Raw genomic sequence first — 16,212 nt, 5'->3', positions numbered from 1 at the left:
CAAAATACAGGCCCGAACTCAGTGGTGGGATTCAGCCAGTTTGCACCAGTTCGGCAGAACCAGTAACTAATTTTTTGTTTCCCAGGCCCGGAACGGACTTCCAGAAATAGCATCCATAACTGGTTGTTCACATATTTGAATCCCACCATTGCTCGAGCTCCATTCTGAACTGCAGAATGAAGCTGCTCCTTCAGCCACAAAAGAAGTGGGACAGCTAGGTGGAACTGTTGGTGCTGGAAATGAGTGGAAAAGGCACCTTCTTGAAAATAAGATCTAGTGCCACTTTTGAGTTAAAAAAAAAAAAAAAGACCCGGTTTTATTTTTGGGGAAGCATATATGTGTGTTACATGGCTTGTTCTATCTAAGCCACTTTTTTCCCTTAGTTGATGGACAAGCACCTTATCCTAGAATTGAAATGAATCTCAATAGTCCTCAGGTTAGCTCTTTTCACGAAACTGGGCAGAAAGGAATGCCACTTTGTTCTTCACATTATGTAGCATAAAAACTTAGATGAATCGGTCCCAAGAAATGGACCCCCCCTAGTCCTTTATTCATTAAAATACATTTAACATCTTTTAATTATCATTCTTTTAAGAGCTTTCAGGATTTGCATTTAACTGCATTAATTTTGTCAGTTATTTCCTTCTTGATGTAGCCTATTTTTATGTTTCTTTAGGCACATTCAAAATTTTGGAATTGTGGGAAAATGTATCATTGGCAATTATGGTATTCTTGCCAGGGAGGAGAAAGAAAATAACAGACAAAATGGAATTCGTTATGCTGCTCTAGAATTTTCAATTGAAGAAGAAAATAAAGCTTAACACGTATTTTCTCCCTAGACCTGGTTTCTTCTACTGCTTGTTGTTGTTGTTACAGTCTTTTATGCTCTACTGAGCATAAACCAGGCCCCATTTGCTTCTAAATAACAAGATATTTTGAAATGAAACAGAGATATTTTCTGACCTTCATGGATTATAAAGAGCAGGCACCGGATGTAAATAATTATCATTCAGATAGTGTTCAAGTCTGCAGGCAAATTCAAGTGCTTTGTGTGAAAACTCCAATGTCAAACTTCAAAAAGTGCTAAGTTATATCTATAATTGATGGCTAGTTATTTTGGAAAGGGACCCAGGTCTGCATTGGGCATCCAAAATAGAAGCTGCAAGCAGAGCCTTTAAAACTCTGTTGACATTAGGAAGTACTATCACACATAAAGAAAACTATTTGGGTTTTTTTCTTTCTTTCATGGCAAACAAAAATGGCAGCATATTTCCTTGATGGTATTTCTATTTTTTTTACATGTTCTTCCTCCCTAAAAGCTCTTACTCCTAAGTATAAATGTGATCAGAAAGATTATATCTGCCAGTTTTATCTCAATTGCAATTATAAATAGTTATCTTATGAAAACAGGACAGGGAGGCTATGCTGTGATATTGATAGAACAATCAATTATTTCACAAACTAGCAGGGTTGTTTGTTTTGAAGCCTACAGCTTCACAAATAAGTGCTTTTTCAGAACTTGCCATATCAGAAGCAATTCAGAATTTAGGGAGTGTTGTCTAGTCACATAAGACTTCTGGCAAGCTGTTCTAGGCATGGAAGGCCTCTTCCAGGCCTCCAAGGCCTAGAACACACTTCTGGAAGTAGTGCGCATTCAGCTGGTTCTCTGAACTCAACAAAAAATTAGCTACCAAACTGGTGCGAACCAGCAGAATCCCACCACTGAGGTGAACCCTAAAATTAGGAAGCCCTCTCAGGTGGCAGATACTATGGTATCATGAGCAGTAGATGAACCCAGTCATATAACCTGGCAACTGAACCCACTCCAGTATTGAAGATGATTTTCACCAATCTTGAAACAATGGGAAGTTTAGGGCCAAATACATATTCAATGCTATTGCACAACACAGCAAAGTGATTGGGAGATACATGTAAAAGAACTGAAAGCCTGCCACCATTAATCCTCAACATCTATTGTTTGAGCAATGAATTCATACTTTTTATATCAGTAAGGTGACCAACCGTCCTCCTTTAGGGAGGACAGTCCTCCTTTTGTGAGTGTCCTCCTACATGTCCTCCTTTTTAATATTTGAAGACTAATCTGCAGGGCTTATTTTTTTCTCATAGAAAGCTCAGAACGGCGTTCCGGCATCTTTTTTTTTATTTTTTTTTCAACTTTTGCATGAGCTGTGCTACTCCCCCTATTGGCTTTCGAAAGCCAATAGGAATTGCTGCTGAGAGTGCCAAACACCCAACTGGCAAACTTTGCACATACAAGTTGTCTGCAGCGAAGGCGAATTGGCAGAAACTTAGCACCCCTGCCTGATACCCAACTACACCATCTCCTAGTTAGTTCTGAAGATACCGTGCTGTGGGAACCACGGGGTCCTCTCTACACAGGCTGCGCAGAGTGGGCAGTGGTGCTGGCGGGGCGGCTGCAGGTGGAGTGTGTTGATGACGGGCTGCCCCCCAGGGCCGGAGCTGGCACGGCTGGTGCTTTGGGAGCCGCGGGGTCCGCTCTACATGGCAGGGCAGTGGTGCTGGCGGGGCAGCTGTGGGTGGGGGCGCGGCAGAAGGCTGAACCAGTTTTTACGATATTTTTTCTTCAATTTATTTGTGTCCTCCTTTTCATTGTAAAAAAGTTGGTCACCTTAATATCAGGGCCTGTCTTCAGGTAATAGAAGGGCATAGAAATTACAGGATAGAAATTATTTCTCTGAGTTGTCCCACATGTATCAAAGGAATTTAACCCTATCTTTGAGGAATAGGAAGAATATCTTTAAAGTTTGAATCATATATATTTTAATGAGTACGTTACAAAATCACATTTCATGCTTATTCTGATAAATTTCCTTTCAGTTTTCATTTTTATTTTTTTTTCTAAGTATGCTGAAGAAAAAATTGCTGATGCTGCAGGTTGTTCTATGCCAGATATTTAGAAACCAATAAGTGAACTATCATGGAAATAATATTCTGTAAAGGTAATATTGCAAGACAGATTTGTTTTTAACATAGTTTTAAAAGAAACTGGGGAAATGATAATTATCTTACAAAATGCTGATACATTTGCTGAAGCTGCTTTTTTTAAAAAAAAAAGTTTGATTTTCTCACATGAGGTAGAATCTAAACTAATATATATTATAAATGAATGCATCACTTTCTCTGATGCATTCATTTATAATATATATTAGTTTAGATTCTACCTAAACTAATATATAAAAGTCAATTTTTGTTTGTTTGTCTCATTCCACAGTCAATTAAAGATAGACAACCTGATATCCTGCAGATTTCTGAACTACAATTCTCATTTATGCGTGAATGAAGAATTAATGAACTTGTATGCCCCCTTGATTTATTTTTTTTAAAAACACTCAGAGGAAAAACTAACTAGCTCAGGAAAATTATTATGGATCATCGCACAGTCAGCCAGATGTTCAGACTGGATTTGGCATTTTGTCTACCTATCGAGTCCTTACTCAGGACCTGGGATAGGCAGATGTGGATGTTTGATGGTATTACAGATATCGTCGCAGGATGGAAGCAGTTCCTACTAAGGCCGCCTTTTGCAATTGACTAATAGCGAATTTGTCAATGCCAATGGTGTTCAAGTGGTGCTCCAGTTGTTTTGGGGTTGCACCCAAGGCACCTATGACTATTGGTACTACCCTTGCTTGCTTTTGCCACAGTCTTTCTATTTCTATTTGTAGGTCTTTGTATTTTGTTATCTTCTCCAGTTCTTTCTCGTCTATTCTGCTGTCTCCAGGCACTGCCACATCCACTATCCAGACTTTTTTGTCTTTCTTATCGACAATTGTTAAGTCTGGGGTGTTATGTTGCAGGTGCTTGTCTGTTTGAATTCTGAAGTCCCAGAGCAGTTTAATTTTATCATTTTCTATGACTTTCTCTATTTTATGATCCCACCAGTTTTTGCTTACAGGCAAATGATATTTTTTGCAGATCTTCCAATGCACCATTGTTGCTACTTTGTCATGCCGCTGCTTGTAGTCAGTCTGTGCAATCTTCTTGCAACAGCTTATCAGGTAGTCCACTGTTTCTTCAACTTTCTCCCAGATTTTGAACTAACACTTTTCTGTATGCTACGCAAAGGTCATTTGAGGCAACACAAGAGGAAAAGATTACTTCAAAAATCACAGCAGAAAATGCACCTCAAATTGCTTTCATGTTGAGGAGAAGGTCAATAGAGAAAAATGACCATTTCTGTCTTCAAATAATGGTTGCTAGCCTGTTCAGGTAATGGCACTGCAGATAAGCCCTTTGTAAAAAAAATAATGATGTACTAAAACTATTACAAAACCAAATATGGCAGGAGAGACCAATTGCTTCAAAAGAGAGGGACAGTTAGACCTTCATATAGAATGGGAAGTAAATGAACATTGTTCTCAATATAAAGCATGCTCTTAAATCACAGAAGTAACTGATTTTTTTATTATGAATTCCTAGGTTTTTTTAAAAATATTATTTCCTGTAACTCTTAGACTTTTTGTGAGCTGGTCTAAGTAGTTCATTTCTGCCTGCATGGTAAAAAATGATATTGGAACAGCCTAGAATTAGGTGACCTTAAAAAGTTACAGCTTTTGGCCTTAATTACTACCTATCTTTTGTTGGTTAAATATACATCTCAGTTTTCCTTCAGAAACAAAAAGATGTACAGAAACAAAAATATGCCCTTCTTCAAATTTTCCTAGCCTATGGGATGGGTTCAACTGAGACAGAGGAACACACTCTAAAATGCAAAACTGATTCATAACTGATTAACATAAGTATATATCACTTACTTAGCACATCACAGGACTAGGCCATTAAGACTTTTCCTCACCAATAATGTAGATCCTTATGTTTTTCTTTCCATTTTTTAATCTCATTGGCAGAATCAATAAATAATATTATTAAGTAATGTTATGATTAAATGAGTCATTGTGTCACCAGATCCAAGTTTGCAACCATTTTTGAGGTAGTCATTCATGCAATTAAGCAAATCTAGTTTTCCCAATTGATCGTTGCTTGTCCGAAGCCAGCAGGGAAGGTCACAAATTGTGCTCATTTGACTGTAGCATTCTGCAATAGATTGTAAATGCAAGCTGGCTGCAAGCATCTAAACTGAAATTATGTGACCAGAGGGGTATGCAATGGTTATAAGTGCAAGAACAGATCAGAAATAATATTTTTGACAATGTCTTAACTTTGAGCCATCATTAAATGAACAGTTGTAAGTCAAGAATTACCTGTACTGTATATGAACCTGAAATTAAATTTTCTTTTAGCAGGTGCTTTTATGCAGACATAATTCAAATTCTGAAGAAGTCCAAACAGAAAAACTCAGTGAAACTTTGTCAATGGGATTATTCCAAGACTATGCAACCAGGGATGGAACCTCCAATCAATGCCAGTTATGAATGCTTTTACATTGAAAAACTACATTGATTTTTATTCAGGATATTGCAAGGATCTTTTTCCATTTTATATATTCCAACCAATAATTTGTCATTTGTTTTCCAACTGTGGATTCCTGCATTCTCAAAATGTAAGGAAAATTGTGAAGTGCAGAAATGCTAACAATTTTATATTTAAAAAGCCCACAAAATCTATTAAAATATAGGGGAAGATAGAGAAAATCTAAAAACAACTCAGTGAACTCTGATTCTATGGAAGGTTGACTGATTACTGGGGAAGAAACATAATGGAATTTTCACAGCTCCTTATTCCTCCTGTCAATTCAGGTTTCTAAAACAGTTTAAGTGTTCCAAAGACTACTTTTAAAGTTCTATATAGTCAGACTTTATTCAAACTTTTCTATAGTTGGATCCTGCTGTTTTGAAGTTTTACTATGGCATGGAACAAAAACAATAACTTCATTGATCATTCAGCAACCATTGAAAGTTATGATAATGCTGAAAAAAATAAATTTTCAGCATATAGAAATTCAACTTTGAAGGGAATCACGTTTTCAAGTTCTCTCTTTTTAATTCCTGTAGATACCTTTCTGTAGAGCTAATTTTCCAGTACTGTATCAAAACTCTATCATTGCAGAAGGGCATGTATTTGATATGGGTCAATAAAATGAAAATTGTTTAAAAAGGAAAACAAATAAAAACCCCGAGAGGAAATATGATAAACATTGATTTATCCACTTTTGCCAATGTGAGTCCAATGACTTTTGATTATTTGTCAGTATTACTCTTTAAAGAGTAATATTCTTTACTCTATAAATACAAAGCATATTTTGTATAAAATTTATGTATCTATAAGGAAGCCCCAACAACTTTTTAAAACAAATGTTAATGGGGTCAGAACACAGCAAAGCCTTCCTAGGCCTCAGGCTGAGCATTATTTAGCTAAACTGTTAGGCTTGAAATCACCTTTAGGTTCCCAGCATTTGTCAGTGCATGACTAAATAAGAATGATTACTGAAAACTAGAATGATTGCCTAGAAGGATCAGTTCCTTTTTTTCCTGCCTTTCTCACTTACCAATTTAGCTTTGTGTTTTATGGCTTTGATGCTAAGTGGTTCTCAATTGTTTTCACAACTGAGAAATGTTGGTGCTAACCTTGACTCTTAAGAGTTCACAAACTTATTGAAAAATAGCATTTTATGAAATTATACTATTAATCATTGTCATTTTTTTTGTCATTCACAAAATCACTTTGCAGCAAAATTAGAAAAGTTATTTCCATAAATCAGAATATCCATTGTGCTAATAGAATAACTATTATAACTACAGAGCCAGGATGGTACAGAGGTTTGGGTGGTGACAGAAGACTGTGAGTTTTTGGCTGTGCTTAGATATGAAAACTGATTGATTTTTGGTCAGTCATTCTCTTTCAGCCCAATCCACTTCATTATGGTTGTATACCCCATTGGATAAAATTTTGTTAAAAACAGATGAGAATTTGATTAGAAAACTCTATAAATTTCTTCTAAACTGGAAGATGGAAGAAGAACAAGTGAAAGAAACAATGATAGTATAGGCAAAGAACTTTGGATATTCTATAGATTTGGAAGACTGGCAAAAACTTTGGGATAAAAACATTAAGCTTACAAAAGCGGTAGCATATAAAGAAAACTTATATAAGATGTTCTATAGATGGCATATGACACCAGTTCGCTTAGCGAAAATGTTTAAAAATGTTTCGGATACTTGCTGGAAATGTAAACAACAGCCAGGCACTTATTACCATGCCTGGTGGACATGCCCTATCACTAAGAAATATTGGTTAAGATTCATAGATGGTTGGAAAAGATGATGAAACTACAAACAGAATTTAAACCAGAATTGTTTTATTAGGAATATTAAGACCTAATTATGGTAAAGAGAATGACTATTTGATATTGCATGTTTTAACTGCTGCAAGGATAGTATTTGCCCAATTTTGGAAAAATGAGAATCTACCATCTGACCAGATTATTATTACCAAAATTATAGAGTGTGCAGAAATGGATACACTAACATTAGAAATGAAAGAAAAAGATGATTCAATTTATTTTAGAACTTGGGAAAATTTTTATCAATGGTTAGAGACATGTTAGAACTTGAAGGATTTAATATTTTAGAATAGATGACTGATTTTTAATCGAGTTCTAATTAACATTTTGATGATACGATTACTTTTCCTGATTTACTGATTTTTATTTGTTACTTTTGATTGTTAGGATTTATTTTTTTATTTTATTTTATTTCTTTTTTTATGTGATTTTATTAGTAGTGTTTACTTAATAGATTAACATATTTGTTTACTAATTATTTTTAATATGTTACAGTTTAAGCTTTGTTAAAAATGGTTGAATATGATACTTACTCATTATTATGAACCGGACAGTTGCTTGTTTGTTGAAATATGTGATTGTACCTATCCTTATTTTACCCTAATCCCCTTTTTCCTTCCCCTCCCCCTTTCCTTTCTACCCTTCCCATTACCATACCTGTATTTTTCCTATTTTTCCTTACCTACATAAATTTAATAAAATTTTGTTAAAAAAAGAAAAAAAAAGAAATGTTAAGTGACAGCCATAGTGATGGAATTGAACTTCCATCTGTTTATTATGTGTGCCACACATAGATAACAGCTGATGGTTCAATAACACAGTGATTGGTTCCTTTTTATTTTTTTTAACCACTAATAAGTATGCTATATCAGGGGTCTTCAAACTTGGCTCTTTTATGACTTGTGGACTTCAACTCCCAGAATTCTTCAGCCAGCATGCCAGCTGAGGAATTCTAGGAGTTGAAGTCCATAAGTCATAAAAGGATCAAGTTTGAAGACCCCAGTGATATACTATAAAGCACTGGAAACTTGGGTAGTTGGTTGGGTTTTTGTATCTCCCTTAAGTGACTGCGGTTCTTTTTTCAGAAAAAGAAAGCTTACCAAAAAAACCCTTATAAATGTATTCAAGTAGTTCAAAAATTAATTGTAGTAATAAAAACTATTTTTTATTTTAAATATGTTTTCTATAAGCTCTTCATCTATAATGAATTCTTTAACATTCAATTTCACTAGTTAACTTTCTATTCTATAATCTAATATGTTGTTGTTGTTGTTAATTGCGAAGTCGTGTCCGACCCATCGCGACCCCATGGACAACGTTCCTTCAGGTCTTCCTGTCCTCTATCATCTTCTGGAGTCCATTTAAATTCACACCTACTGCTTCAGTGACTCCATCCAGCCATCTCATTCTCTGTCGTCCCTTTCTTCTATTGCCCCCAATCTTTCCCAGCATTAGGCTCTTCTCCAGTGAATCCTTCTTTCTCATTAGGTGGCCAAAGCACTTGAGTTTCAACTTCAGGATCTGGTCTTCTAAAGAGCAGTCGGGGTTGATCTCTTCTAGGACTGACCGGTTTGAACGCCTTGCAGTCCAAGAGACTCGCAGGAGTCTTCTCCAGCACCATAGTTCAAAGGCCTCAATTCTTTTGCGCTCAGCCTTTCTTATGGTCCAACTTTCACAGCCATACATTGCAACTGGGAAAACCATGGCCTGGACTATACGCACTTTTGTTGGCAGGGTGATGTCTCTGCTTTTTAGAATGCTGTCTAGATTTGCCATAGCTTTCCTCCCCAGGAGCAAGCAAGCGTCTTTTAATTTCTTGGCTGCAGTCCCCATATGAGGTGATCTTTGAGCCCAGAAAAATAAAATCTGTCACTACCTCCATTTCTTCCCCATCTATTTGCCAGGAATTGAGAGGGCCAGATGCCATGATTTTGGTTTTCTTAATGTTGAGTTTCAAGCCAACTTTTGCACTCTCCTTCTTCACCCGCATCAAGAGGCTCTTTAGTTCCTCTTCACTTTCTGCCATTAGAGTGGTATCATCTGCATATCTTAGGTTGTTGATATTTCTCCTGGCAATCTTAATTCCAACTTTTGATTCATCTAGCCCTGCCTTTCTCATGATGTGCTCTGCATATAAGTTAAATAGGCAGGGCAACAGTATACAGCCTTGCCAGACTCCTTTTCCAATTTTGAACCAATCAGTGGTTCCGTGTTCGGTTCTCACTGTTGCTCCTTGACCCGCATATAGGTTTCTCAATCTAATATATTTATTACTAATTTGTCTATTTCTCTGAGGTTAATCCTTGTATATCTCTATTTTCATTCTCTATTGAGCAATATTTTTAAAACATGGCAATTTTAAGATGTGTGGACCAACACCTAGAATTCTCCAGCCAGTACCACATGGGGAATTCTGGGAACTGAAGTCCACACATCTTACAGTTGTCAAATCTGAATAACACTGCTTAAATCTGTACACTTTCAATCTGTTTTTTATCATGTTTAGTTTCTATTTCTTATTTGTGTTCTGTCAAAGTCTTTACATTTTTTCACCTTTTCTTTTTGTTTTTGTCTGGCTGGACTTCTTAACTTTTCTAAACAGGTAGAAGAATTTTTTGTTCTCATGTCAAATATTAGGAATGGAAAAATGATTCTTTTTCACCGGTTTTCTCAGCTGCAGCCTGTTTCACAATGCCTTTTCTCATCAAGGCTGTCTTTTATTTTGCCTCTTCATTTTGATTCCTGGGCTTTGGCTCTGTTTATTCAGCCTATCCTTCATGAAGTCTGTGGTTGCAGAACTTTCAGATTGACATTTTGTGTCCCTATCTTCCATGCATTTCCTCACACACTCTTTTGGAGGGAAACTGAGGCAGTTCACTTAGAACATTGGTTACCTTTTTTGCCAATTCAACTATCTTGAATTTTTTGGCCACGACCTGTAAACACTCCTGTATATGGTGTTTCCACCTTTGACTTGCAATTTTAAAATTAAAGAGTAAGGCCATTGAAAATCATTGGATAGAGACAGGAAACACCTTAATGAATGAAACAGAAAAATATGGGACAATGGCAGGATTGAAAATTAATAGAGAAAAGACTAAAATGTTAGTAAAAAAATTAACTGAAAAACAAAAGAAAGAATTAGAAAAAGATTTAGGATTGCAAATTGAAAAAAAGATTAAATATTTAGGAATTTGGCTCACTGTAAGGTGTTTCTCAATAAAAGATGATAGTTATAAAAACTGATACAACAAATGAAAACAGATTTAGAGATTTGGGGAAAGTTACAGCTATCATTATTAGGAAGGATTTCAGTGATTAAAATGAACATATTATTATATTTATTTCAGACAGCCCCTATAAAAGTAGAGAAGATTTTTTTTTGAAGAACTAAATAAAATAATTAAAAAAATTATCTGGTTGGGTAAGAAAGCATGGATAAATATTAAAATGTTACAAGATAGTAGAAGCAGGGGTGGCTTTGGACTTCCAAAATGGAAATTTTATTATCAAGTAGCAGGGCTATTATGGATTGGATTAACTTGAACAACAAAAGGATGTTAACAATTGAAGGACACGATCTATAGGCCGGTTGGCATACCCTCCTATGGGATAAACATAATAAGACATATGCATATTTTTACCAATATCAAATAAGAGAAGTGTTGATATGGACATGGGAAAAGGTTAAAAGGAAACACTATATGAAATTACCAAATTGGGTCTCGCCAATAAAGGCAACGATTTACCCAAATACATTGGATAAAAAAAGATGATTAGCTACAAAGAATTATTAGAGAACCAAGGGAATCTTAAATCAAAGGAAGAACTAAAAGAACAGTATAATTATAGACTGTTGGCCATATTTACAGACACAGTTGAGATATAGAAAAGATATGGAAGAATATGGAATTCAAGGGGTACCACAACAACTGGCTAGAATATTGATAGGTAAGAAAGAAAAATTTGTAACAAAAGCACATAAATACTTATTAGAGGTAGAAATGGAAGAAGAAATAGTCAAAGGTTCAATGATAGCATGGGCACAGAATGTAGGTTGAAATATAAACTTAGAAGAATGGGAAAAAGTATGGAACAAAAACTGCAAATTAACATTATCGACTGCATATAAAGAAAATCACTATAAAATACTTTATAGGTGGCATCTACCACCGGCGAGATTGGCTAAGATGTACACAAATATGAAACCAGGTTGTTGGAAGTGTAAATATAAGGATGGAACATTTTATCATATGTGGTGGCAATGCCTTAAAGCAAGGTAATACTGGGAACAGTTAAGGAGATGGCTACAGGAGATAACAGGAGAACAAATTGAATTTAAAGCTGAATTATTTTTATTAGGAATAATAAATCAACAGATAAAGAAGTAACTCCAATATATTATTATACACATAATAGCAGCAGCACTTATTGTTTATGCTCAATGCTGGAAACTTGAAAATATACCAGCTAATGATACGATTATTTATAAGATATTAGAATGTGCTGAGATGTATAAACTTACACTAGAAATGAAAGGCAAGGGAGAAACAGAATTTTATGAGGTGTGGGATAAATGATATAATTGGTTAGAACAGAGAAACAAAAATGTATAGTAATAAATGTAAATAACTGTAAGAGATACATGACATAGTACTGTTAAAAATGTTTAATGTTTTGTAAATTGGAAAAATGTAAAATAATTAAAAAAAGAAAAAAAGAAAATCATTGGATAGCTTTCATCTTTTAATCAGCAATTGATTTTCTGACACAACCAAGCTCTATTCAGAAATTCTTACATCTAAAATGAAAATGTTATTACAACCTGTATTTTATCCTCTCTCACATAAATAATGGATTGGTTCCAGATAACCTCATACTTAGAGTTGATGAATACAAATCCTTGGAATTTAAGCTAGTTGACAGCATGGATTTCAGGTACAGTAAGATTGCTTGCTATATCCTTTTTGTTGAATTTACTATAAATTGAGATTAGATTTTTTTTTTCACAGTTCCACTAATTGTAAAAATTGATGCTGGAAAATAAGATTTACTAAGTTGCAGGTCATTACAATTTCTCTCTCTCTCAATTACACTCTATACTTAATCTTAACATAATTTTTCAAAAAATTAGTACAACTTATCACATTTCTCAGATTGTGATTGTATATTGAAAAAACTATGAATGAACTTTCTTAGTTGTTATTTGTTAAATCCATATCAAAGTGTAGCCTAGTTTTTTACCCTTAATATGTATCAGATAAGATCCACATGAAAAGATAAACATATGGGATACCTTTCCTGGTTTACATTTAGCTCTTAACTTATGTCTGCCTGAATATGAGATTCGGACAAGTATTTACAGAGTCAACCATATTTTCTGAAATAGTAAATCACAAGAGTATCTAAAGTATTGTCAGTTGTTCAGCAAGGAGTTTCAAACAATCAGTATAGGTCAGGCATGTCAAACGGCCGGCCCACGGGCTGGATGCATCATGTCGAAACTGCGCCCACCCCATTGTTGGCAATGGGGAAAAAGTCGTGATATGTCATGCAATGTCATGTGATGTCATGAGTTTGACTTGCCTGGTATAGGTACAAACCAAATTGGATGACAAGTGTTTAAGTCTTAAAACAATCAGTACTATAATTTTTAATAATTCCAAACATAAATAATTTCTGAATCCTAAATTCAGTATTCCCCTCCTCTTCTGCATAATGAATTAATATGTTACAATCCTAATTGTATTACACTATTTATCTAATATTAATCCAAGAAAATTTTGAATAAAAGATACAACCTTCTTCAAATTAAGCTTGAGTTCTCAGACAATTCCTTTTGTTTCACTCAAATTTATGACTATTTCTTGTAGCTAAGTGGACATTAGCGATGCTTTCCCAATGATCATATCCTGCCAGATATATCTAGCTGGAAATTTCTTATATATATGATACCAAAAGCTAACAAAGTTAATCCTGAACATAACTTTACCCTTTTAGGGTCTAATCACACAATTCATATGTCTAGTTTTGAACCTATTATATGACCCACATTCCCCTACATTGGACTGAAAACAAGAAATGTACTTGAGAATAGAGTTCATCAAGTTAAGGAGTCAGATTATAATTGGAAGGTAGGTATGGTTTTATTTTAATCCAGACCTAGAAAACAATGTAAAATGTCTCTCATACCTTGTCAAACATTCATATCAAAAATTAAACATAATAAGAGTTACTAGGAGAGGCTACTGAGATTAAAGCAAAGTCCACTTTTCTGGTCCCTGCTGATGGATCTCTCAAGAGGAGCATACTGCATTTTGATCTGTGGAACATACACAAATACCTATCTGTTGCTCCCTGATATGTAATATTATGGTAGACACTTTTTCAGCCTGTAATAAATCAGAAGTAACTGCATGCACTTACATACTCAGTACTGCTTCCAGGACCATAGAAGGAAAGAGTAGTTCTGTCCATCTACCTGACCCTCCTATGAAATATCACTAACAGTGCTGTCTTCACAACCAACCTCCATCTGTTTGCAATCGCAGGAAAATGCAGGATACAAAAATGTGTTGCAAAGCTGAGAGTGTGTGGGCAATGATGAAGTAGTCATGCTCAGCAGCAGTAGCAGAGCTATTTTTAGTCTAAAGTGGGCCAGTTATCTGCTGAAGTGCAAAGCTGAAATAATAACAATGTAAATGTAATAATAAGAAAAAGCATATAAGACACACATATAAAGCATAATCATTCCACTGCTGACATTTCTATAACTATTATAAATGGTTTGCAAATAAGACAATTTGAAATTCTGTTTTCTGGCTAAGAGGATTAAGACTGGCTCCTTTATATTTCTCAGTGTGTATTGGATCACACTCTTTAAGTGTTGCTTTAAGCTTTGCTTAAAGAGTCTAAATTCTCTTAGTTTTTCTTGATCGATCAATATGTTTAACATAAATATTTAAGAAAAAAAGAACATACATGTTTGAAAGTCCTATATCTTCTGCCATCACCATTTATTTTTCCATAGGGAGATTTGATTAACAATTCAGTAAAATCTAATAAATATGAATCAAGATTTGCAATGTATAATTTTCAAGAATATGATTTCTTATTGTCAGATTTGATATATTCACTTGCCCTTCATCATAGGCTATCAGATAATATATCAAAGAGGATACTTCTCAATAACACACATGGAAATCTTAAAAGACCTAAATTTTAAGTAATTGTGTTGGATGCAGAAGTATTCCAACCTCTGTACCCTGAATATAACAATTCTTTTTAATGAACTCTGATAAAAGGCTCCAAAAGTAATCCAAACGCCAGCAAACTTTTTAGAATGGAGACAAATCTCCAATCATTATCGATGAGTACAGATAGTCTTTGACTTTTGGATGGTCAGCAATCATTCAAAGTTAAATGGGCCTACCTGGGAATACTTAAGATCCAGTTCCAAAATTCCTCATGGCTGCTCCTGCCTTCCATGATCACATGTCTATTTCAAGTGCTTGGTAACTGGCCCACATTTGTAGCCATTTGCAGTGTCCTGTGGTCATATGACTGTGTTTTATGATGTTTTATGACAATTGGTTTACGTAATGATTACTGCATTTGCTTAACCCCCTGGCATTTGCTTTAGGATAGCAGCATTTGCTTAATAACAACTGTGGTGTTTGCTTAATGACCACTGCAAAAAAAAATGCAAAATTGGGTTGGTCATGTGGGTAACCTGCTTTATAGCTATCACAACATATGATCATAATGAGAGGCTCCACTATGGTTATAAATTGAGGATTACCTATATAACTGCAAAATATCTGGACAGGAAATTTGTATGTTCCCAAATGTAACTTGGCACCCAATTCACAAAAATATCACTCCAGGTGGCATTCAACAATAAAAGCAAAACTAGAACACGACAAAACTTCAGAGAAAATAACCCACAATTGTGGCACACCAATATATATTCCATCTTGAAGGATGAGCTTCTCTAAATACTAGCCACAATAGCTGAGGGAATAGCAAGTCTTCCTGAAGACTTCCAGATCAAGGCAGGTCAACCTTGAGGAAAGATAATTCCACAGAAAAGATACAGAGAAGATACTTTATATTCATAATTTCTTCAGAAATCAAGGCAAACATATTTTTTTTTAAAAAAAGCCCTGTATTTTATTCTCTCTTTTAAAATTCTAAAGAGAATTGGGAATGGTTGCATTAAAAAGAGTAACTAAATCCCAGGTAACTGGAACTTCAAGTTACAACAAATAATGCTTTGCGGCGAATTGTACACTGAACACTTGGGAAGATTCAAAAGTATGAACGCAGTTAGACTAAGGTATATATTACTGTGTGTATTAGGTGACTGCATGTATTCACTACATAGTCTTTATTTCAAAAAGTTGCCTTTTGTCAACCTGAGTCATTTAACCATTTAAATGGCAACATTAATTACAAAATGCAGCTCAGCTTACAATCAAGATTTGGTTTTCAATTTTCTTTCTGACATACATTGGATGTTGATGAGACAGATTTGGTTTCATCTGGAATGAGATTAAAACATCCTTAAAAGAGTCATATAAATATGAATTTTTATTTGAATTAATATATTCCTAGTGTGTGCTAAAACATAAGGTAGAGGTGTGTGTGTGTGTGTGTGTGTGTGTGTGTGTGTGTGTGTGTGTGTGTGTGTATGTGTGTGTGTATACCGTATTTCCCTGAAAATATGCCTGGGTCTTATATTTGTTTTTGGTCCAAAAAACACATTAGGGCTTATTTTCATGGGTGTCTTATTTTGCAGGTAAAGGCAGAAGAACTGGAGAAGAGGAACCATCACAGTTGGGGTAGCAGGCCTACTGGAGGACCAGGTTGGAAGGTGGGACCAAGCACAGGAACTAGAGTCCCGCAAGACTTCAGCGAGCCCACTCCTC

At 35.1% G+C, this 16,212-nt stretch overlaps 1 pseudogene; it reads right to left on the bottom strand.

The window, feature by feature from the left end:
• LOC120317731 overlaps positions 1–13,958 on the bottom strand; it is a 167,031-nt pseudogene extending 153,073 nt beyond the window's left edge.
• Positions 13,959–16,212: the final 2,254 nt, after the last annotated feature.

This window comes from Crotalus tigris, unplaced genomic scaffold, assembly GCF_016545835.1.
Source record: "Crotalus tigris isolate CLP2741 ecotype Arizona unplaced genomic scaffold, ASM1654583v1 scf7180000019798.211333, whole genome shotgun sequence".
Lineage (NCBI taxonomy): Eukaryota > Metazoa > Chordata > Lepidosauria > Squamata > Viperidae > Crotalus > Crotalus tigris.
The sequence above is the reverse complement of the archived record's forward strand: the minus strand, read 5'-3'. Positions and strand labels throughout refer to the sequence as shown.